We start from the raw sequence: 23,656 nt of genomic DNA, 5'->3' as shown, positions 1-23,656 counted from the left end.
ACACTGGTAGCAGTGAGCAGGAAAGAAATTTGCCTTGCAAAATGGCTGGGCCTCCAAAGTTCCAAGTGTGGCAGGGCACAGACAGAAATATTACAACCAGTTTCAACAGAACAGAAAGATGCATTGTGCAGGCTGCTCTAATGGCAAGGAGAAACTCACATATGGCCAAATAATGTGAAAACCTTTCTGCAACAGGTAGGGGATTGGAAAAGGCCATTTTTTGAAGAGAAAGCAGGGAAAATGGCACTCAGCAGGGAAACAAAAGTGAACAAAGCAGAATCCTATGTCAAAAAAGAATGATGCTCACTGATTCTGCAGAGGAAGATCTGTATCCTTGTTGTACACAGAGGATGCCCAGTTTCGGGATCTAGTCTGCTCTCATCAACAGCCCTTTATAGCTGCCAACACCAGATGCAGAAAGCAGAACCAGTGCTTGTGCTTTCTAGCAGTGAAAGCAGGACCAGGGGTATATTCAAACAGATACTGATGCTACATACTCTCAGTTTTATTCTCGAACAATAGAAACTGTAGTAGTAAAGGCTTGTTAAGCATACACAAATGAAGCCAGAGTATTTCTGCATGCAATTAATCATGATTTATTTGAAGATACTCTGTTAGCATTCCCATTTTCTGCTTCCTGAAACTCCAATTAATGAGGGCCAACCCTCAATCTGAAAATGTTTTATTTCATGTGTGGAACAAAAGCAACCAAAAAAAATGTTATTATCTAAACCAAGAAAGTGTTCTGACAAAAAATTTCCTTGCAATTTTGAGCAGAACAAATTACTTTAAAAGAGAGGTTGGGCAAACCAGATTAAGTAAGTACAGCACTTAAGAACTTGGAAGCAAAACAGGTTTTATTTAATAAGCAGATAAGTGGTGTTTCTGCCATCACTGCTATTAGTCTTCTGCTTTCTCCTCTTCAATGTCTGCAACTCATGATCTCAGAAAACAAGCTAGTTTAAAGTATCTCTGAAGCAAATGAATGAGGAAATTAACATGTCTTTTTTGTGATAAATTTGCTACACATTTTTGAATCTATAGTTTGCCAGTTTAAAAACATTTCCAATGGCTCTTTTGAACTTAGGAGGAATAGAATCCACTTTCATTTTCCCTAATATCTCAAGTCCTTAGGTATGAGAGAATCCAAGCTACTTCTTAAAACAGCTTTGTCCAATTTAGTAGAAGATGAGGTTGGTGACACTGCATGGGTTTCACACAACATATCTGTTGAAACAACCTATCTTCCCTAAAAAGCTTCATGCAATTACTAAGGGTAGACCCTCTTCACCAAATCCTGGTGAACACACCGTACCTGTGGACAGTTCTTCATAGTCCAACAACACAATGTGAAAGCAACTGATCACAATGGCCTTCAAATCACAAGTATCCCCAGAAACTGAAGGGGAAGCTTGTTTTTGTCAATATAGGTTTTCATGGTGAGATTTCTAAGCGCTGCATTTTGAACACAGTATAAAAATCTGTAGGTATTTCAAATACTTTCAGATTACCTTTTCCTTACATCAGTGAAAAGGGCTAGCTATAAATACTCTTGCTGTATAAGCATGTTCCTTTCATAATACGCTAAGTGCTTTGATACGATGCTGGTTGTTATTTCAGACCCTAAGCCAGGTTTGTTAAAATCTGCACAAATATCACATACAGAAACATGCAAAAGATGAAGGAGCCATGCCACAAATAGAGCAACTGCAGAGGCTACGGCCCTGCCCACATACACTCTAGTGTATTTTTACACAAAGCCTAGCACTGCATCATGCGGGTGCCAGCTATAGCTTGTACCATGCTGCCAACAAAACAGGATCCAAAAACAGATAACGAGGAAAATTCTGGGCAGTTTATGTGTACTAAGAGGAACAGAATTTGTTGTTGGGTTTTTAAGAATCACCACTTTAATGCATTACACAGATATTGAAAGCATGGATGCAAACAGCACTAGAAGCATCAGTCAGAAATTATTTCAAACTCATCAGTCTAACTTACTTCTCCCCTCCTTTCAGGCTTTCTGAACCTGAAGAAACACTGCCTGGCTGTTCTCTTTGTGCCAGAACAAACCATGTTCTCTGCCACTTGGACTTAGCACAGTAAACTTTTAGATATTCACACAAGAAGACAGAAGACAAAACAAAAAATGCTACACAATCTCGTGGAAGAAAAACATCTGAATTGCTTGCAATTTAAAGCCTTGACTTTCTATTTCATTAAACAATAACCAGAGTTTATCTCAGAATAGAAAATTACAGCTTGAGCTGCACATCCACAGCTGAACCCAAGCTGTAGACTTGTTCAATCATTTACTTTAGTAGGGGTTTGAAAGAGTCAACAGTTCTGCGATCCTGCAAACATTTTCACCCTTTATTCTGCTTTATTCCAGCTGAATGACGATGCTCTGTAGTAACGTTCGGCTTGGCAGAGATACAGAACAACTAGAAGTCTCTTCGTGTTGCTCCACGAGTATGCAGTAAAGTCACCTCAGGAGCAATGTGACAAACACTCCCAGTGGCTGCTGGTGCCACTCCTGCCCAGCTGAGCTCACAGTGACCCCGGGCTCCTCTGAGCGCCACCAGCGCAGCTGCGGTGCCAGCTGGCACCTGACAAAACGTAGGAACATGAAAACTAAAACGAGGGTTTGAGAGGAGCAGGCAGTGCTCACAAGGCAGCTGATCTGAGGTTGGCTCTGAGCAAACTAAGGATCAGAGCATGGGGTCATGCTAGAGAAGGCCATCTCAGCAGCAAGAAGTGCTTCAGATGCAGGGCTTTGAATTATAACAGATACATCAGATCCATGGGGAAAAAAACAAGACCCAGGCAAACTGCAGATTTTTAACATTCTACGTGCATGTTCATTAATAGAAAGCAAATTACAATGTGTGCCAGAGATTAATTAATTAATGCACTCAATAACGTAATTCCATAGTCCTTCAGATCCTGAAGTACCACGTGCAGTAGTACTCCTTAAGCTTCCATGTTGCAGTGCAAAATGGAGGGTGGTGGAGGGAAAGGAACATATAGCACCCTCACAGCAGCTTTTAATGCTGTGGGTTACAGGCCAAAGAAACAGTTTTGGGAAAACAGGGAGGGGAATCCATCTTCCCTCCCCAGCCTGCATCCCAAGCAGTCTCTGGGAAAACTTGCCCTCACTCTTTCACTATTTTACTTTGATCACATACATGGAACAGGCTGATACCTTCCTCACTGCAGCCCAACAAACAAAACAGTCTTTCAGGCCAGCCAAAAATAATGACCCCTCAAGTGAGTCATAGAGCATATTGCCATTTATTATCTAAGACAGTTGCTTTAACAGTGGAATTCAGTTAACCCACCCCACAGACTGGATTTCAACAATATTTAAATTGCTGGATTTCCATCAAAGGCTTAAAAGACTTGGTGATTTTTCATTTATTTTCAGTTTTTGAAACCATACAAGAAATGTCACTTGACAAAATTTATGGCTAGCCCAATGGTAAGTCTGGTGTTGGTTTGTAAGATTCCTAACAAACCCCACTTCTTTAAAAAAGTACATTTAAAGAAAAAATAAGACATTGCAGAGTAAGAACATTCCTATCAGAAATGAAAAGTAACTTTCCTTTCTCCAGAGATCCGGCTTTCCACCCTTTTATGTGTACTGAATAGTCTGAGTCTTTTTAATTGGAAAGATGTCAGACAAACTTTCTTGGTCCTTGTTTTTTCTGCTTTCCACCAATTTTTTTTCTTTCTGCTTCTCACTGATTTTTGAAGACTGTAGCTGATAAATACTATCAATTTCAGTTAGCAGCTTAGTCCCAATCAGGTCATATCCCAGTTCACTGCCTGGGGTTCTACCCAACAAGCAACACTGATCCAGCAGAGCCATCCTCCTCTCTTGGTTGCCATAGATACTCTTCGGTGACCTTCTGACACATTTACTTGGCTGCCAAACAGAGACTGTCATCAAATCAAGTGCTGGTCCCTCCTCGTTGTTAATAATATCACTCTTTTTCCTAGTGGCACCAAGATTGTTGTGTACATATTCACTCACTGACATCACTTCACAGCTCCACTGCGAGGCCTGAACTGCCTCTAACATGCCTCCTGCAACTGCTTCAGCAACTGAAACCACTCATACTAACCCAAAATACACACCAAACCCTCTTAGAAGACATTTGTGCCAGTGGAAGGCTCCAAACTACAAATACAGTTTCAAGACCAAACCCCAATGACGAAGAGTTTTATTAAGTTTGGGATTTATTACATAAGTGCTTCAAATTTCTTTCTTAAATTATTCTTCCCATCAGGCTAACTTTCTTTTACACTGCCTTCCTTTCCTTCTAAGGCATTTTAAGATCTTTATTTTTGCTATAATCTGAGGAACAAAGGAGGTCACTAATACCTTTATTTGGTTTGCACAGTTGGAGAACATCTGGATCCAAAAATGACAGCAAAAGAAGAAAAACTTGAAAAAAACCCACTAAACTCATATGAAGAAATCAAGCGTTTACTTTTCCTAAGAATATTCAAGTTGGAACAAAGGAAACTACAGAATATCAGAGTTTTCCACAGAATAAGTGATTCAATTTTCAATCATGGAAAAATAACTATATTTAGAAAGGCATAATACTTTTTCTTCTAGTAAAATTAGCAGAATTGGGAGAATCAGATGGCCACATATCTATGGAGTATTCATCTCTATCATCCTGATGTAGAAACATTGGAAAGGAAGAAATCCTACATGTCTTGAGAGTAGCCTGTGCAGACCACATAATAACAAATGAGATCATTATGCACAGCCTCGAAGCAAATGGTCTTTTGACTTTCATCAATTTATGTATGCTGTGGAACGTCAAGTAATTATATTTTTTTTTCTGTTTAAAAATGCTTGAAGCACTATCCTTCCAATTTAGCCCAAAGATAATACAATGATAAACTCCTACTCCAAATAAATAATCATTAGGACACTTTGGTTATCACTGAATTTGAAAACACTGGTGTTATGAAACATTGGTTTTCTGTTTAAGTGCAAGTGAAGGATGAAAAGCACAGCTCCAAATCTCAGTCTGACCCATCCAAGCATCACTGGTGCACACAGTAAAAAAAAAAGCACCCCAGCGAAAAGAAAACTTTAATGCTACTTTAACATTCCCCAGTAAAGAAAACTTCCTGGACAAGTTGTGTTGGCAGCTCCACATCATCCCTTCCCAGAGCTTCACTCATGCAAGCTGATGGCATTGAAAAGCACATCTACAACCATCACCCAGTACTAAACAGGTCTTTAAACTGCAGAAGAGAGGAAAGATGATGCAGTTCCGAGGCTCCTTGGGTGGGACTCGGGAGATCCAGCCTCAGCTCTCTGCCATGCTCCCCTTTGGGCCATGAGCCTGCCACCAGACATGACTCTGCAATCTGAGCAGCAGAGGCATCACCCCCTCCCCATCTGAGGGGAGCACGGTCGGGACAGACACAGGGAAGCCTGAGAGGCTTTGGGTCGTTATTGACATGCGGCATGCAGGCTCCCTGCGTGGGCTCTGGAAGCATATCCTGCATTTCTGTGTTCTGCTTTCACCAAACACAAAAGTAAAACTGGAGGAATTGGAAGGAAGTGAGTAACTTTGACTTTGACAAGCACAATGAAATTCTGCCAGCATTTCCACTTGAAAAATTACTGATTTAGACACACTCCAAAAATAATAGCAGTTCTGTTCTAACTTCATGGCTACAGCTATGGTAACATTCTCAGTACTACCATGTTTCTGAAATACAATCAATGATTATTAAAAAGTTTTCTTAGCATAGATTTGAGGTGAAATCTAATGTTCCGCTTTCATAGACTGCAAACAAATGTGATCACTGCTGACATGAAAAGCATTTGAACTGTGCAAACACTGTTTTCTTCTATAAGCACTAACAGGAAAGCACCATCCAGGACTTGGTCTAGATGATTACAAACTATTTCAAGCACCATCTCTACATATTGTGTTAATAATTTAATGGGTTTTTTTGTAACACAGAATTGAAAAACATGACAGCTGAAGAACCATTTGAAACACACTCTGGTTTTAAACTATGTTTATGTCATGGAGGATCATGAGCAGATATTCTAACAGTACTTTTCTTCCCCCTCTCCAAAAAAACTTTAGCATAGAATGTCCTACAATGACACATCCCTCAAAGGATTTCCCTCCTGCTTGCCCACAAACTGTCCAGCCCCCACAAAGCTGAACGGATTGCACGTCAGCCCAGCTAATTAATTCAAGCTTACAAATAGCTACTCAATCATACCTACACAGTGTTTTCCCACACACATTTTACTTGTGTATTTTATGTTTAGACAGCCTAATATATTAATCAGTATGAAAAGAGAAAGAAGGCAAAATTAACTGTATGACTTACGCCTGGTTCAAGATCTTATTACTTGCCTCAAGAGTGTAATGTGGCCTCTATGTGCTTGAAGATCAAACTCTGTAGGTGGTTATAACCTAAAATACTGGAGGGTTTGACTTCAGCAGTTACAATCCCCAAGAGGAAAATATAGTCTCAAAGACCAAGTGGTTCTTCAACCAGTCTCCTTCTAGAAGACACTGAATATGCATTGAACTCTCTAAGCTCTGATTAATTCTCCCAAGAACACTACTTGACCAGGCCTTAAACATGGAAACAGTCTGAGAATGATTTCAAACATGGTGGTTTTACTCTGCCCTCCTCTTTTTCTTTTTTTTTTTCACCTTTCTTTTTCCTTCACAGTTCACATACATACATACATTTGCTCACTTCACTGAATTGAGGCTTATAGCACCAAAATACAGTCATAAAGCACAGTTGTCATTAATTGCTATAACATCACAGTTACAGCCAGGATAAAAAACACTGCTGAAAACTCAATATATTTCTATCTACACATATGTGACTACAAACAACTTCATTGACATCAGATATGCCATATATTCTGTGCCCACCATTGCAGCTTTAACCATGAGCTTATCGCTTAACCCTTTCAAACACAGGTAACTTGTTACACTGACAAATAAAACAAAACCAAAACCCAAAATAAACCTCCTTGTGGTTTTCCTAACCAAACTACAGCATCTTTCTTCTCAAGGGAAAACCTCAGTGTTTGTGTACCTGTGAATTGGCTTTGGTGCTTCTGTAGCTAATTCAAACATTTCCCTATGCATATCATCCAAGCTGTGGCAGACCAGGTGTGCCCATGGCCAGGGACAGTGTAGGGAGCGTCTTCCCAATGAGCCCAGACACCTCTACACAAACCACACGCGGCTCAGTTAACTGAGAGGGGCCTTTGGCACACATTTGGAGAAACCTCTAAACTCCTGTCTGTGTGACACAGTATGTGAAGTGCTGTACCACATGCACTCTGTAAACTTGATACCGAAGCTGGCTGGAAAATATCCACCAGCACTACCCTCAGGTCCATGTTCCCACGGTCAGCAGTCCCTCCTGGCTGAAGCCATGTGCCCCTTCTCAGCAACACGTGACACCTCACCCAAAGTGTCAGCCCGTAAGGGGATCAGCATCAGCAAGCCAGGAGTGAGTTTTCTGGGTAGGTGTTGGTGAGGCCAGTGCAAAATGGTGTTGTCAGCTTGGGTGCTTTCCTTCTAAGAGGATGAGAGTATCTCAATCTCCAAAACATTAAATCTGCTTTCAGTAATGGACAGAAAATGATACTTAACCAGAAGGCCTATGTAACAGCTCTGAATCTCAATCACAGGCCCAGCACACACACTCACAGTGCCTGTAGCACGTACTGTCAGTACCCTGCAGACCTGGAGAGCTGAGATGTCACTCCCACCCTCTCCCTCAGCAAATGGTCAGTTTGTCAACAGAGAAAAATTCTGCTAGGAAATGAAGAGATTAGCAACTCATTTCCATTGAATCACATCAAATCACTGGGCAATAATAATAAAAAGGGGTCCACTTTAAAGCAGGTTACATATACAAGCAAAAATTAGGGTAACACACATAATTTCAGAGGTGTAACAGAAAAAGGAGATTTGTCCTTTAGCTATTATCTTGCAGTTCCGCATGGAAAGGTCTCCACTACTGGGGAAGAGGTCTTCAGTCAGTGCCACCCACTTCAGTGACAGACAAATTAGGCTGACGGAGTGCCCATGTTTTGAACTTTCTCGTATAAAGGATAAATATAAACAGTCACATAGAGCAGATGGACAGTCAGACAACTATTAAAAGCTCCATAGATAACCCTCTGGCAGTATCACCCACATAAAACAGATACTGAAGAAATTTCTTACACAATAGTTCTTGAGCTCAGATATTCTAATGCAGTTAAGATCCAAAGAATATGCTTTGTAAGTTACACAGATGATTGTCCATTTATTTTGTAAGAGGAAGCCAGGCACATTCAACAACACGCTTCTTGAAGCACTAACACAGCAGAGTTCACTTTCTGCTTCTCACTTTTAGTACACAGAGAGAAGGAATTATTAACTATTACTAACCAGAGCAATACCAGAGTTTGTTAAATAAAGATCAATTTCATTTCCAAGTATTGCTCTTGCTAAAATTTACCAAAAATATTGTCCCTTCTGATTGCTTCTCACAACAGTCACTGTAGCAGCACAAAGCCGGGCAGAGGCGGCTGAACTGACACAAGCTGCAATCTCTGGCACTGTGCTTTTTAGCACAGCATTTTGAACTAGCAATGGAAAAGAAAGCATTTTTAAGCACATTTCACTGAGGAGTTCCCAAGAAAAAGGTTGCAATCACAGACTTTTACAGATGTTCCAACCTGCAATGCTTCACTCCCACTATTGTTCTAAATACTGAGTACACACCCTCCACTCCACACATACTCACACGCAAACACACATGCACACTCACGTGCACTCAGTGTCACACCATGTACTTCACTTCTAATAGTAAACCTGACAGAAAGGAATTTTATTTTTACACTTTCACACCTCCCACTCCTAATTAATGTCAATCAGCATCTTCTGCATAGTACACACTGCAGATATACACTGCCTTATCTGTGCTCTGTACAGGGCAGGGGCAAAAATTTCCATTCCTGCTAGAAATTGAGTAGGCTCTGTGGGATGGATTCACACAGGAAGGATCTGGAGATGCACATCCCTCCTTTAATGACCCTCCTGGGGGGTCAATTAAAATGCTCTGACTTTTGGGGGACGTTTCTGTTGGTTGGTTTGTGCTTTTCACCCCACAGCTATGAATAGGAAGCAATTCTCCAGTTCAGAAGAGTTGTTGCAGACTTCCCGAGGTGCAAGAGGGCTCAGGGACTTGCCAGTACATCTTGACAGCTGCCAGGAACAGAGACAGCAGTGGGAGGGATAGTGAAGGAATTTTGCCAGTGACTTCAGTAGAGCCAGTTCCCACTGTTTGGACATCCATGGACCAGAGCCAGACAATTAAAAGAACTGGTGCTTATGGGGTAGGCACCTGTATTTGCACTCCCCAGCTGTAATAACCACCACAGTAGCAGAACTGAGGGTGGGAAAATTTTGCTCCCCAAACCTAAAGCAGACAAACTTGGTTTCCCAGCACACACACCACTCACTTCTTTTTATAGACTGCTTTTCTCTCGAATGCAAAAGTAAATCCAGCTCAGATGATTTCCCTGTCTTAACTTTTGTACAAGAGGAAGACAGAAAGCTAAAAAAAGAAAATTAGACACTTCATGAAATCCGTGATTAAGACACAGAAACTATCAAGACAGATGGGCTGAAACATTCAGGGAGCTTCAGTTCAACAACCCATGTTTTTCAGAGATCTACAGTACGCTATTGTCTTCGTTGAGTTTTTTAATCCCATTTTTCATTGCGGTAATTTAACACCATTTCTAAACTTGGAGTACACTTATTGGGTAGTCCAAAATAAACCCCAATATTTACTTGACTAGCACACGGCCCTAGAACCTTACGACGCGGTTTTTCCCCCTGCTTGCTTCTTTTTTTTTTTTTTGGGGGGGGGTGCAGGCAATGGTCACTGCTGCTGGCTTGTGAGCTTGCTGGGGAGGCAGAGCAGGGCAACTGCAAAGGGGGGAAAGCTCCAGCTCCCTCTGCTCTGCTGCAGGCTTTGCTCCCATGTGTGCTCCACGGGAGGAGCTGCTGTCCCTGTCCTTAGTGGGTTATTGCCATGCACACAGAAATACGAGGCCACACAGAGGCAGAGAGTTCCATCCTACAAATGTCTGTCTCCCACGGGCGAGAAGCAGAAGCCAACACTGCAATCTCTGAAATGAGGGGCCAAATGTTTCTAGCAAGGGTGATCTGCCCCTCCACAAACTCCTTGCCTACAGGAAGGGCTCAGCCTGGTTCATCCTGCCACTGGATCCCTTCTTCCCTCAGAAATTAAATCCTCTTTTCTGTGCAGAGCGCAAAGCAGTCACTCACCAAATAAAAAAAAAACCCAACAAAAACCAAGCCAAAACAAAACCAAAAACAAACCCACCAAAAATAAAAAAAAGGGGGGGGCAGGGAGAAGAAGGGGTTGAAAAAAAGGAAATCTGTGACTCTGCGCTTGGCAAAAGCCAGTGATCAGCAACAACTGCTGAAAGCTGAGTCACTTTTTTCCCTTCCACCTGGCGAGTGGCTGCCCCAATCCATTCAGCAGAAAGCTTCTTTTCACTGAAAGTGGCATAAATCTGGAGTAATTCCCTCCATTTCAATGGAGCTGCTCAGGGTTTATGGCAGCATGACACAACAAGCAGAATCCTTTGCGCTGAGAGCTACCAGCCCAGGTTTTCCTGCAGGAGATGGTGCTGCTTTGCTCTTCAGGCTGCAATGCCAACCATGCAACAGCACTGATGCCACAGCTTGTTCTATTTTCCCTGATGCTGTCATCTCCAGCAGATGCTCTGCAAGCAGGACCTTTGGAGAAATCACCCTCTTTCACACACTGTAGGAGAATTTTGACAATCTATGACCAGAACATTTATTAGCTTGAATTAATTATTTTTTCAGATTTCATTTTTACCCACAGATTTCATTTAAAGCTTTAATTTGCTTTAGCAAATATTTATAAAATTATTATTTTTTAACATCTCACTGGGCTGTGTGAAACAGAGTTCAGAAGACAGCAGAAATATCTTCTGTGCAGATGATGTGTGAATAAGTAAGGGATGAAATCAAGAGTTAAGGAATACCAATCAGCTTTACCAGACAATAATCTACTCTATTTATGTTCTCAGCATAAGAAAAAGTACTGCTAGGGGATTTATGCATGCACTGGAACGTTTCTATAAGCAGGGAAAGACCCTGAAAAAAACTACATAATACTCCCCCCCTCCAGTATGCAATGCAGCGGCAAGAAGAATAAAGAACGGTGAATGAACACAGCCCCCAACCTTTGAAACGGGGCTATTCCAACAGAGGATAGCTCCAGCTTTACAGTAAACACATCACCTGTGTAAAAAAATGCATTCACACATATGCCGAGGCACTGACAGGGTTTTTCTAAACAAATGCAATGAGCCTTGTCTGTCCTGGCTAAGTACATTTACAACATTCAAGCACGGGACGTAGCTGCCTAGAAACAGCAGTGTTCATGTCGTCCTTTCAATATGGGGAACACAGTGTGCTAGACAAATATTAATTTAGCCTGAACAACCAGTGAGGTATGCAAATATTACTCCCAGCTTCAACTGGGATTGATTTGAGCACAGAGGAACAGCGAGGGGGATTTTTAGCAGTGCTTCAGGGAGCCAGCTCACAGCCAGGGAAAGCTGGAATCTTGCATGTCTGCAAAGTCCTTTCAGTAGCCCTGCCCCAACTAGACCTGCCTGTTCTCTTCAGGCGACCCAGATGAGCAAACATTTTCTGTACCCTGACTGGTTATGCTGCCAAATTCAACACGGCAGTTGTGCAGACATGGGTACACTGTGCAGGTCCTGGTTTTGACGTGGCTCAAGAAAAGCCACCACAGCCACTTAACCAGGCAAGAGGAACTGCAACAGACCCCTGCTGGGAACCACTACTGTCCAAAAAGCACTGATGGTGTAAAAGCAGAGAAAAGCAGCAGGAGCTTCAGCAGCTGACACTGGCTTCTTGTTTACTGGGTAGGTTGCAGAACCCCTGGGGCTCAACTGATGAGGACAGGGCCAGAGCAAAAGTCCAGCACGTCTCGTTGTGTATTTTGCCTTTTTAAAGTTCCACCTCTAATTCAAAGGGAGGAAAGAAACATTCATGAAGTCAAGCAGACAAGAAAAGGAGAGTTGAAACAATGCAGATCTAAGTGACCTGGAAAAAATGATCTCCTGCACCATTCTTTTCTACCACTCCACATAATAGGAGTAGAGGAAAGTGAAAGGCAGAGAATTGGGTATCTCAAGGACAGGGCATATAGAATTGCCGCTGAACACAACACCTTTACACCAGCAGCCCAAAGAAAGCAATTCTCACAGCAACCACAACACTGAAGACTGTTCAACCTTCCTCCTCCAGAGCCAGGATTTAGCTTTTTACAACTCTGGCAAGTGAATTAATATTCTAAAAAACAAAAAATGCTTAATATAAACATAAAATATATTTTGAAATATTTTCTTTAAAATCCTTTGATATCTGCCTCAGACTGATATTTGAGGGAAAGTTTCAGGAAAAAAAAACAGCCATTTTGGAGAGAACAGGCAAATAAGTATATATCTGTAAAATTTACTTCTGCTGCTGCTGCTGCTGTTGCTAATTTACTGAGATATAAAAATGGCTTCAGGCTCTGGAGAAAGTCTGAAAATTTGGCAGAAGGATTATGCTGATCAGAGATGTGTTCTTAGCTATCCCTGTGAAAAAATCACCTATATTTGGTTAATTTTTAATGTCAGGTGGGGGAGGCCAGCAGCTGAATCTTCAGACCTTTTATCAATGTAAACTTCACACCCCAGGCTTTGACACAGCTCCACATGGGCCACAGCATCTATGGAAGGGTCTGTCTGCACAGGGTTCACTGCAGAACAGAAGACTGAGCTCTAAGTAGACTTTGGGATTTTTCAAGTCAAGAAACCATAGATAGCAAAGAAAGACACAATTACTTTGATGTACTATTCTTTACCTGTATATGTACAGAAACAAGGCAGAGATACAGAAAAGTGAAGAAACAGTTGGACCTTCTTGTTAGACTTTTTTTTTTTTTTTTTTTTAAAGAAAGTAAATCCATACAAGCAGCAAAGTGCAAGCACTTTAAATATCCCCACCACAGAACTTACCAGAATAAATATTTTCTGGTAACCCAGCGTGCCAGCATAGAAGATTCATGGTCTGCTGTTCTCTAAAGCATCCTTTTCTTTCAGAAGCAGCACTCAGAGAGGGTGACACAATGCCAGGTTGCTCTCCCTGTATTCCAAGGTACCTCCACTCAAATGCCCCCAAATCCCATTTCTTCCTTGTCAGAAATCTTTGTTAACAAATTTCCCTTTTCGTTTATTTTGTGAACTGTGCTTGTCTTTTTTTTTGTTTGTAAACAAAGAAACAAACAAAAAGCCAGAATGTAGCAAGGCTCTGCCAGAACTCAATTAATAAATAACGAGCATCAAGTGTTTTTGATCATTTCCTTCTGTCTGAGCCTCACAAACTGACAGTAAAACAGTGTATGACCCTTTACAGAACGATTTTGCTATCACATTACATCCTCACTGGAAATTAAGAACACGAATTTGACATTTTGAATGGGAATGGCTCATCCAATTTGGTTCAGTGCTATCCACTGGGAAGTCCAGAGCCAGCTGCAAGCCAGCACAGCAGGATTTAAAAAGCAAACCAGCACAACCTGCACTAACTTTTTCAATAACTCTGCACTATACAGGTGTGACTAACCCTATTTTGTTGGGCTTTTTGCAAGACATAACTAGAGCTTAAATTCAAGCTATTCCTCAGTATGTATGAATCCACAGGGATAGGAAAAGCAGGAAAGGAGAGTGAAGACACACTATCCTGTTGCTAGATCTGGAAGCATAGGGATGCAAGAAGTTACTTTCATATTCAAAACTGGAAAATGGGAAAAACAGGAATAAGAGGCATTTAAAAAAGGAAAAGAGGCTGAGACCTGCTGAAAAACTGTATTGGGTCATCTGGAAAAAATTTTAAAAGGATGGCTAGAGAACATCTTTTGCCACAGAGAAAATGTAAGGGAATAGAGAACACACATACAGAGACAACTACACGAGCAGTTTCCAGCATTGTGTTTAAAAATAGTGGCCAGAAAGACACAATCTCATTCCATCTTTCTTGGCATAACTTTACTTGACAGGGATATGCTAATTTGTACCAGCCATAGATCTGCCTCCTTCATTTATAAAGAGACAAACCCAGCATTAATAACACCTTTCTGTGCCCTGGTGTTTATGAGCACACCATCTGTTTGCATTTGGAAACTGCCCACCATACATGCTAAATTGTCAAAGATACATGAAGTGGGCGAAAAGTTAAGATTTCCATTACTTCAGCCCTAATTTGACTAACACCAGCATCAAGTGATCTCAATCCAAAGCATAAACATACTCCTTATAAACTGCTTAAATGCCAGTACTCTAAAGGGGCAACTGTTCATGTGTTGTAATCTCTCTAATGAGCAAAATTCAGCTGCAACCACAAAGAAAAGTAATGTTTGTTTACACTTCACTGAAAGGAAGCAAATAATGGCTCACAATACTAAGAAACCTGATGAAAATGGAAGGGAAATTACCCTTTGAATAATTTGTGCACGACCCATAAGTTTTAGCAGGCTGCAGAGAATACTAACACAATCGTTCCATACTGCTTTCTTGCAGATACTTTCATCTTTATATGTATACATATATGCTTTTTAAATGCACATTTACTCTCTTTTTCAAACTGTTTAGACTGCTTTGGGTGCAAAGGAAAGACTAGATTTGAACCCTTGGATCAATCACATGCACAAACTTTCTCAAAAAAAGCACATGGATAATAAAATAAACAAAACAAAAAGAGGATAATTTTCCTTCCCTGTCTCTTTAAGATAACTGCTGCTTTTCAGCCACACAGTGAATGCTTCATTCAAATAACAGAACATGGATTTCTCTTAGTAACTGCAGCTATAATTGTAGCAACTGCTTATACTGCTTCCATCCTATTAGTGTTACAATTGTCCAAAGCAGAACACTCATCTAAATTGCCCTCATTTCTTATAAACATCTCATTTTTTATTTGTAACAGGAAAAAAAAACCCAAACGCCTTCAGAATGTTACCCCTTTCTTCTGTTACCTTATTTTGCTTCTTTGGCAGAAAGAGCACGAAAAAACAATACTGCTTTCCCTGCCTTCAATGTTTGGCAGCCCTTTCTTAAACAAAAACACTCTGATTCAGTGAATGCTCTGCCCACTATCACAGATAACATGCCTTTTCCAAAACTAAGTCTCTTAAGGACAGTGTGGGGTAGCTTTATTTGCAATCATTTACCAACTAGTATCCCATTTAGGATCTAGTAAGAATTGGCTCTTAGCATCTTCCTCTGCTGTATACGGTATTTGCATGCATATTATGCAAAATAATGATGAAAATAAATGGCCTGGGTTGTTTTATTTACTCATACACAGAGTACATATCTCTCGTGTATTCTCATTATAACGAAAAGGCACAGGCTTGAAGAGTCCATCTCTGCATGGAAACAGCATGTTGGGCAGAGTGGAGGCAGTAAGAAACAAAACTTTACTGACTTTTACAGTGACAAGAAGAAAAAACTCCTGCACTGTCAAAATGCTAGATAAATTGTATCACTTAAAGCAGTTACTACTCCTAGGTTTCAGTATGCTTCACTGGAAAGCAATTTCTTAATAGCATTTTTAAGGTAGCACACCATGATTTATTCTTACTTGGTTTTCAACTTAAAGTGGTTCTGCCTGCTGCATATCTTTTTTCGGCTTTAAGGAAGGGTGGCCCAATAATAATTAAATAAAAAAAAACAAACCCAGCACAAAATATAACCACTTTGATTTACAGGGTCAGAGAAAGAGCTTTGAAATGTCCAGTAAATCCAAACACTATGTCCAGTCTTTCTTCTCGTACACTCACTATTCTGCGTATTTTCCTTCTTACCCTTGAGTAACATATGGAGAGGCCAAGCATATCCCAGTTATTTGCTCATTACATAACCCGCTATATTATCATTCCACACTTCAATAACTGTGCATGTTCTTGTTACCCCAACACAATAAACCATCAGAACAAGGAAACAGACTTCAGTGTGTGGGTATCTCATTTTGGCAGGTTTAAGAAAGACAGGAAAAGGGGAAAAGGGGGGGGGAAAAGAGCGGAGCAGAACAGGAGGGAAAGACAAGAGCAAGGCTTAGTCTTTCACATGGGATGGTATACCAGAGGACAACCACAGTACTTCTCAGCAAAGCTCAAGAGATCCAGGTCTGCAACAGCCATGTGCTGCGCACTGGTGTGGGGTGCTGAGCACCTGCTGCTCCCACTGCAGCAAAGCGGGTCACTGCCTCACTCAGGACTGCGCTTCTGTCACAGACCATCGCACTCCCTGCTGCCCTCAGCACAAGACATGCACCACTTGTCTTCCACAGGGGCTTCCAAGCCCCTCCGTCACACCATTGCATGCAGACCCCCACCTACGGCACGTGACAGGGAGGTGACCACAGAGACACTGGCAAACGTCATGGTATCAGCTCTTTCACCCTGACTCAAAGGTCAAACACAGCAGCAATACAGAAGCCACTCTTTTAGTGATACAATGCTAAGAAAGTCCAGGAAAAGTATACCCTTAACCAACTAATTAATGAAACTAAACTCAAGTAATCTTCCCTCTCAAAAAACTCTGAAGGAGTACCAATTACTTTCAGTCACTTAAATGAATGAAGTTCTCTATGGTGTAACTTCTCAATTCTTGCAAAATACTCCTGGAAGTTTTTTGAGCATCATGGGAACACCTGAATGCACGTGTTAAAATGCTTATTTAACAAGCCTGGTTCTTCTCTCCCTGAAATCAGCTGCCCTTAATTTAAACAGCAGGAGACCTGGGCCTTTTCCACTGCCATGTTCCTTATCAGAGCTCTATAAATGTCACATCCTTATTTTATTAGTGAAAGACATGTTTTATAGATTAACAATAAAAGCATTCTTGTATGCGAGTTTTCCAGCCCCTGTTGAGACTCTGTATTCTTGAAGGTCAAATAAAGCAGTCCATAGGAAGGAGGAGAAGAAAATGCTCTGCAATATCCTTTTAAAGAGCCTCCACAGAAAAGAGAATAAATAGCTGATTTGTTACACAGCTTTGAGGGCAGACACAAATGCTAAGACCACAGGTAAATGAACCTGGTCATGAAAGGAGCAGCAGCTCATCCAGTACCATTTCTACATTAGTTAACTTTCTTTGTGATTCAAGTCCAAGACTTTGCATTGTTCTATTTCCGCCTATTCCTCTGCTCTGGATTCCCTTTGTGACACTTTTATCAATGGAAAATCGAGGGAGGGATTTCCAGCTGGGAGCCCAACAAAAAAACAGGAGGTTCAGTCTGGTTTTCTCACTTGTGCTGCAAGAACCATTTCAGCACTAGTAATAAAAGCAAAACTACACAAAAAAAAAAAAAGAAAAAAGAAAAAAAAAAAAAAAGACATGACCTGAAATTATTTTAGCATCATAAATGCTTCACCGCTCTTCATTCTGCAGTATGGTTAGTGCCACACATTGGCACAATAATTTGCTAGCTTAAACAGAGCTCCTTGCAAATAATGAATTTATATTAAGGGCCGCTGTCAGCTAGAATTCCAGGGAAATGCAAAGAAAAAGGTAACAGCCATCGGTCAGATCTACTCTTTGTTATGCCCTTGCAGTTTTGACAGATTTATAGCTGCAGTGTCATAATATTAAAAAGTCTGACTGTGTCCTCTGTGAGTGGTGAGGAAATTACATACAAACAACAAGGGAAGCCAACCAGCACAGTGGGAACCACGCAAAATGGATTGTGCACAGGGACATCCACACGGCCACGCCTGCGGGTGTCATTGCAGCAGCCACAACAGGCAGCCAGTTGGGTGCTTAGTTTAGTTGTAACCTGAAGAGGTGGCTTTGAAAATGAGATCGCTTGTACTAAGAGGATTTTCAAGGTAATTTTCAGGGGACAGATTTGGTATCATTTAAGACCAGAAAAGACTAATAATCATACTTTTAAACATTATGGCAGTAGAGACCCTTCATCCTGGGATGCACTTGGTATAGTAACAACAGAGTAACAACTCCCATACATTTATGTGAGCACCATTTAACACAGACAACACCCTCCTTGAATTCCAGAGCTATTTGTATACACCACCAAGGAGCCCCAGCCACCACCACCTCCTCAAACAAAAGAAGAAATGTCTCAAGGCTTTCAGTAGTCAATTATCCAGCCACTGCAGGCTCTTCTAATGTCCTAAAGGCAAGTAAAATATCTTTCTCTTGTTCACATGTGTAGTCTGTAAGGGCTCTGCTGAGAGAAGCACCTTTAGATATAACAGAAATCGAGGAAGCTATCATCACCTCAGTTGCATAAGCTTGTCAAAGCTGCAACAGGATAAGAAGAGAAAAGCTGAAAGCAAAATGCAAGGGTGGAGAATCAGAAGCAAAGGCTGTCTTCTTAAAGATAGAGAGTACTTAAAAATGTGCCTTAAATTAAAAAAAAAAAAAATGGCACTCACATTATCAAATAGCCTGAAAGTTTAGAAGGCATCTGAGAGAACACTGTATGGTACCCAAATTCTCTTCTATTTTCCAGTCTGTTGGAGGAATATTTTCAAAAGGTCACATGGATTTCAGGCACCTAAATCATAACAAATTGTAAACGAGGAGACCTTAAGAACTGACTGCTAGCATTCTCTGAATTTATACCACAGACGTGTTACAGGGAACACAAGTTTGGGTAGAATCACACACCACATACCTGTCCTGTAGATACCCCCTAACAAGAGAATATGCCAAGCAAGAGAGGATAAAATACTTGCAACGTTTTTGATGAGACTGGGGAGGAAGTGCCTTCATTCCTAATGCCACAAAACCTGAAGTTTTTTAAACAGACTATTATTTAAACCCAGTTTTACAATGAGCTTCTTATGTCCTCCCAAAGTCAATGCATAAACTTCACAAATGACCAGGCAAACACATAGATCTGTGTTATGTCTCCAACTCCAACCATTTACTTTATTGCCTTCCACAACATACAGAGCAATTCTCATTAAGTAGCTGAACATGTGAAAGCTCAGTAGAGAGTTCAGGAAGTTCCTAAACCAAAAATAATCTAAGGAGCAAACTATGTGTGGAAAAAATTAATATAACTTGTGTGAAGTCACATGAAGTAACTGAAGGAAGTCTATGTGATCCTAGCAGACACAATCTATACCACATCACAGACAAGCCAAACAGGAGGAAATATCCTGATAATATTCAGCTATTTGGAGTTTTCTCAGCTCCAAATCCAGACAGCAGTACATGAGTAGGTCACATTAACTAAATCCACCAAGGAAATCTCCATATAATTTCTGATCACTGTCTAGGGTCTGGCTTTTTGCTGTGGCCAGTCTCTGGGAAAGACATCAGAAAACAAAAACAAACAAACCAACACAATATTAAAAACAAAAACAAACAAACAAACAAAAAAAAAAACCTCAGAAAACAAGGGAAAATCAACACACTCACAACTCAGACCTAATAATTACGAGCCAAAAAATGAAGTGAGGGAAGAAATCACTTCCCATCCTTGCAGGTAAGGTCCAAGTTCTCTAGCATGAGATTTGAAAATAATTAATATGAGACCAACAAGTTAAACAGCCTTACAGGGTCTTTTTAATTTATTAAATATATTTCGCTTTAATCACATTAATTTTTCAGAAATGTACAATAATCTTTGTGGTTTAAAATGACTTTGTGTTCATTTTTTAATGGAGAGTATTTTTATTCATCTAATACATTATCTTTTCAAGAAAATTATCATACTTGACTACAAGTACTTAACGGGGCACTTATTAATACTCCTATTTCTCCCCATTTAAAACTCCTTTGAGAAATGAGGTCAGAAACCTGGTTTAACACGGGAGACACTTCTCAGAGGCTAAAGGAGGTGGGGACACAAAAGGCATTTGTCACCCTTCTTCACGGAGAGCGTCCCCTTTGAACAGGACATCCCAGCCCGGCAGCGATCCCTCTGGCCGAGCCAGCAGCTGATGCTAAGCCCCCTGACCAGCAGCTGGCCCGGCAGCACGTCCGTCCCTCTGCTCCACACCCCATGAACGACAAGAAGGAATTCTCCCACTTCTTGTTCAACAGGGTGAGTTTTACTTTTCCCACTCCTGTCAGAGCTTGCTGCAGGCAACCTGCCCGCCCCTCCCGTCAGCAGGGTCGAAGGAAAGGCTTGTCCTACTACAGCACGCCCCTGGAGCCCCCATTCCCCCGTGCCGTAAGACAAGGACAGGCAGCTCCACCTCCCCTCCGGGCAGGATCCCCGCCGGAGCCGCGGCTCCCTGCCAAGGCCTCGGCAGCGGCTGTGCCTGGCCGGGAACGGCGGGAGGAAAATGCGGGCTGCAGACACCTCCCAGAGCTGCTTCGGACTCGGGGAACCGCTGCAGGGTTAAAGGGCAAAAGCAGAGACCAAGCGCAAGCGTTTCTGAAGCTCTCGGGAAATTTGCAGACACTCACCCACGAACTTCACATTTGCGTTCGCTCCGCATTGTCTGCTAACTGCAATTATCTAAGAGCGGCTCCACGATGGGAGGAGGGGAGGAGAAGAAGGCTTCCTTTTGGCACAGCTTCTTCAGAGTTCAAAGGACACATATGGCCTGCAAACACAGTGCAGGGAATAATGTAAAATTAAAGGAGGGATGAGAGGAAAATGAGAACGCAGCAGGGACCAGCACTGTTCTGGATCTGCTTGACTGGAATTTTAAATAAAGAAACAGGAGGGGAAAAAAAATCAACAAAACCCCCACACTTCTTTTAATTCCACATCTGAACAGAAGGAGGGATCACGGGAGGGGGCCCACATATGAAGGGAAGACCTCTGGGGAGCAGAACCTGAGCACTTCTGCAGGGGCCAGAGACTCCAGGCCCTACGGCCTCAGCCCGGCAGCAGGACCCAGAGGACTGCCCAGAGAGCAGGGCTGGAAGCTGCCAGAGGTACAAGGGCTTCACGAAATGTACAACCAACACCTCCAGAGAGACAGGAGAGGTTCATTTCAGAACAAACACATGTGCAGCACCAAACCCGCAGGGAAGGACAACCTGTCTCCCCACAGAGTAAAGCAAGAAAAAATAAGTGTCCAAATAGCACATGTCCCGATTTCCCTCGCAGTGCTCATCTCGCCACACAAAAGAAAGCCACACAAAGTCAGCAGCCTGCTAGAAGGTGCCTGTGTTCATGCCAAAGGCTGACACCTGCTTGTGGCCTTGTCTTTGTTAGGGCAGAAACCAAAGCCTGCTCTTCTCACTGCAGGGCATATCAAGTACAAAAATAAATAAATAAACAAAACAAAACAAAAAATCCACAACAATTCTTGGTTGTAATTTCTACAGAATTATTGCACAACAACCACCCATAACGAGAGAATGAATTTATAACCGCACACTAAAAAGCTATATTTACCAGTGGACTGGTTACAAAGCAAAACAGCAGGAAACCACAATGTGTGTCTTCATCTTAGCTCCTCAGCAGTGGTGCAGAGCAAGGCTGCCCGTGCAGCAGGGCAGGCTGGGCAGGTGAAACCCAGGTACATCCACCAAAGAGGAGCACAGCCTTATGACACTGGAACCTGGAGTGAGCAGGGCACAAAGTTGCTGCCAGATAGTCAAGGGAAGCTATGTAGAGGTGCAGCTAGTTTGTCACTTGTTTGACCTCAGGGTTAAACAGTTGGCCACACCAAAAAAACTGAAGGGAGTCTTGCTTCTATCCCAGTTTCCAGAAATTTTGATACCTAGGCAGAATTTAAAAAAAAACAAAACTAACACAGAAAACAAATTTAAAAACCACCCCACAACTGGAAATGCAGCTCCCTGTGCAGTCAGGAGACAAACCGTCCCTGCCCCTTGAAATGAACGGCCATTCCCAGAGAGCACTTTGTGCTCTTCTCCCATCAGCTATTCAACAGCTGGCCCCACGGCAAAACGGGCACAATTCAACCCAGACTGGGACAGTGGGACTGTGCCACAAGAGAAGGCCTGGCAAGGTCAGCAGCTGAGCCCCAGATGACAACTTTTGGTCACTGGGGAGAGTTGATTTGGGTCTGCCTATCAGACACCATAAATTGCTGAGGTCAGGGGACCTTCACCCCTTCAACATTGCATTTCAGGCAAATTTGGCCAAAACCGCCTCACAACTGTGGAAGTTAGTGGGCCGATGCATTTAAGGAAAGAGAGGCAGCACACTCACAAGAACCCCATTTCCTCAGGCTGACATCATACAAGCAGGCAGCATCCCTGCTGCCAGCAGTACACCCCTGACCACCTTGCCCCAGCTGCTCCTCCTCACCCCCCTCTGTGCCAGAACAAACCCTCACGCTTTCCAGGCCAGCATGAGAATGATGGCAAGCTAGATCCAGGAACAGATTCTGCTGAAAACTTACCTTTTTTTTTTTCTTTCTTTTTTTTTTAGGGATTATTTTTAACTTGGATCCTTTCCCAGACCCAGCTCAGAGCATGACTACACAACGCTTATGTCAGCACAAGGAAGCCATCTAATGAGCACCCATGAGGGGGGCAGGATCGCTGCCATCGCTATCCTCGCCACCTTAATGAGCTTGTAAAACAACGGCCTACAGACAGCAGGTTAAAAAGTCACAGAGTTTCAGTAAATTGAGGACGACACATAAAAAAACAAAAATAAAACCTGAAACTCATACGCATAGGTTACCTATCCACTGCCGTGTCAAGCTGCCAAAACACAGCAAAAGCACAGGGCCCTCCACTGAGGAAAAGCAACCTTGCACTCAGCTCCACCAAAACCCCAATGCAGAAGGGCTCCTGACACATACTCATGGAAAATCCTGGTCTTTACTACTTCCTAAGCAGGATATACAAAGAAAACCTGCACCTTGTAAACCACTGGTATCTCCAAATGACCTTTCTCTTATCTTTTTGGACAGGCATGCTTTCTCTGCTCTGTTCCTGGAGAGACACCAAACAGCCCAGCCCCAACTCAAGGAGGAAGCGTAAAAGTAAAAGAGAAGGGAAGCTGAACAGATCAAACAATTCTCCTTCCTCACGACCTGTGGGTGCAAAGCCATCACAACAAATTGTGTAACCTTAAACACATGTTAAGATGGAGACAAAAATCCATGATTACTGCTTCTGCTGTTTATGCTGACCAGTGCATTATTACTGCTCTGGTGGCAATCAGTGAATCTGTCATGAAAAGAAAGGATGTGTTGGGTTTGCTATCGATCCTTATAATTCCTGTCTGAGAATAATCATACCATCTCGAAATATAGCCCAAAAGAGCACTGTTATTCCGGAACTGAGCTGCTTTTGGAAGATGAGTAAAAAGCAGTTACATCCTTTGAGATATCTTCTTGAGGTTGCAGACAATTGCTCCTGGCTTTATAGACACATTTTCTGATCCTTAAGTATTTTCTTTCCCCCATAGCTGAAAGAGCCACGCACGAATAAAGAGAAATCCGTCTATCCCAAGAAATCATGTAACTAACTATAGACAGAGGGCTGTCAAGTATGCACAAAATAAACTAACTGAAA

The 23,656-nt window shown here is 42.0% G+C and overlaps 1 protein-coding gene across 14 annotated transcripts in view; it reads right to left on the bottom strand.

The window, feature by feature from the left end:
* Positions 1–23,656, bottom strand: part of ATXN1 (ataxin 1) — a 368,490-nt gene that overhangs the window by 126,598 nt on the left and 218,236 nt on the right. For 12 of the 14 annotated variants that reach the window (XM_088066906.1, XM_088066525.1, XM_088066474.1 and 9 more), the window contains one exon: positions 20,612–20,751. The exons of the other annotated variants lie outside the window; for them this stretch is intronic. The gene's annotated coding sequence lies outside the window, so the exon portion shown is untranslated. The remainder of the gene's footprint in view (positions 1–20,611; positions 20,752–23,656) is intronic. 14 annotated transcript variants of the gene reach the window in all.

Source organism: Pseudopodoces humilis, chromosome 1 (genome assembly GCF_049639895.1).
Source record: "Pseudopodoces humilis isolate 2021_Gansu_Grassland_sample_001 chromosome 1, ASM4963989v1, whole genome shotgun sequence".
Lineage (NCBI taxonomy): Eukaryota > Metazoa > Chordata > Aves > Passeriformes > Paridae > Pseudopodoces > Pseudopodoces humilis.
This window is presented reverse-complemented; position numbering and strand designations above follow the sequence as displayed.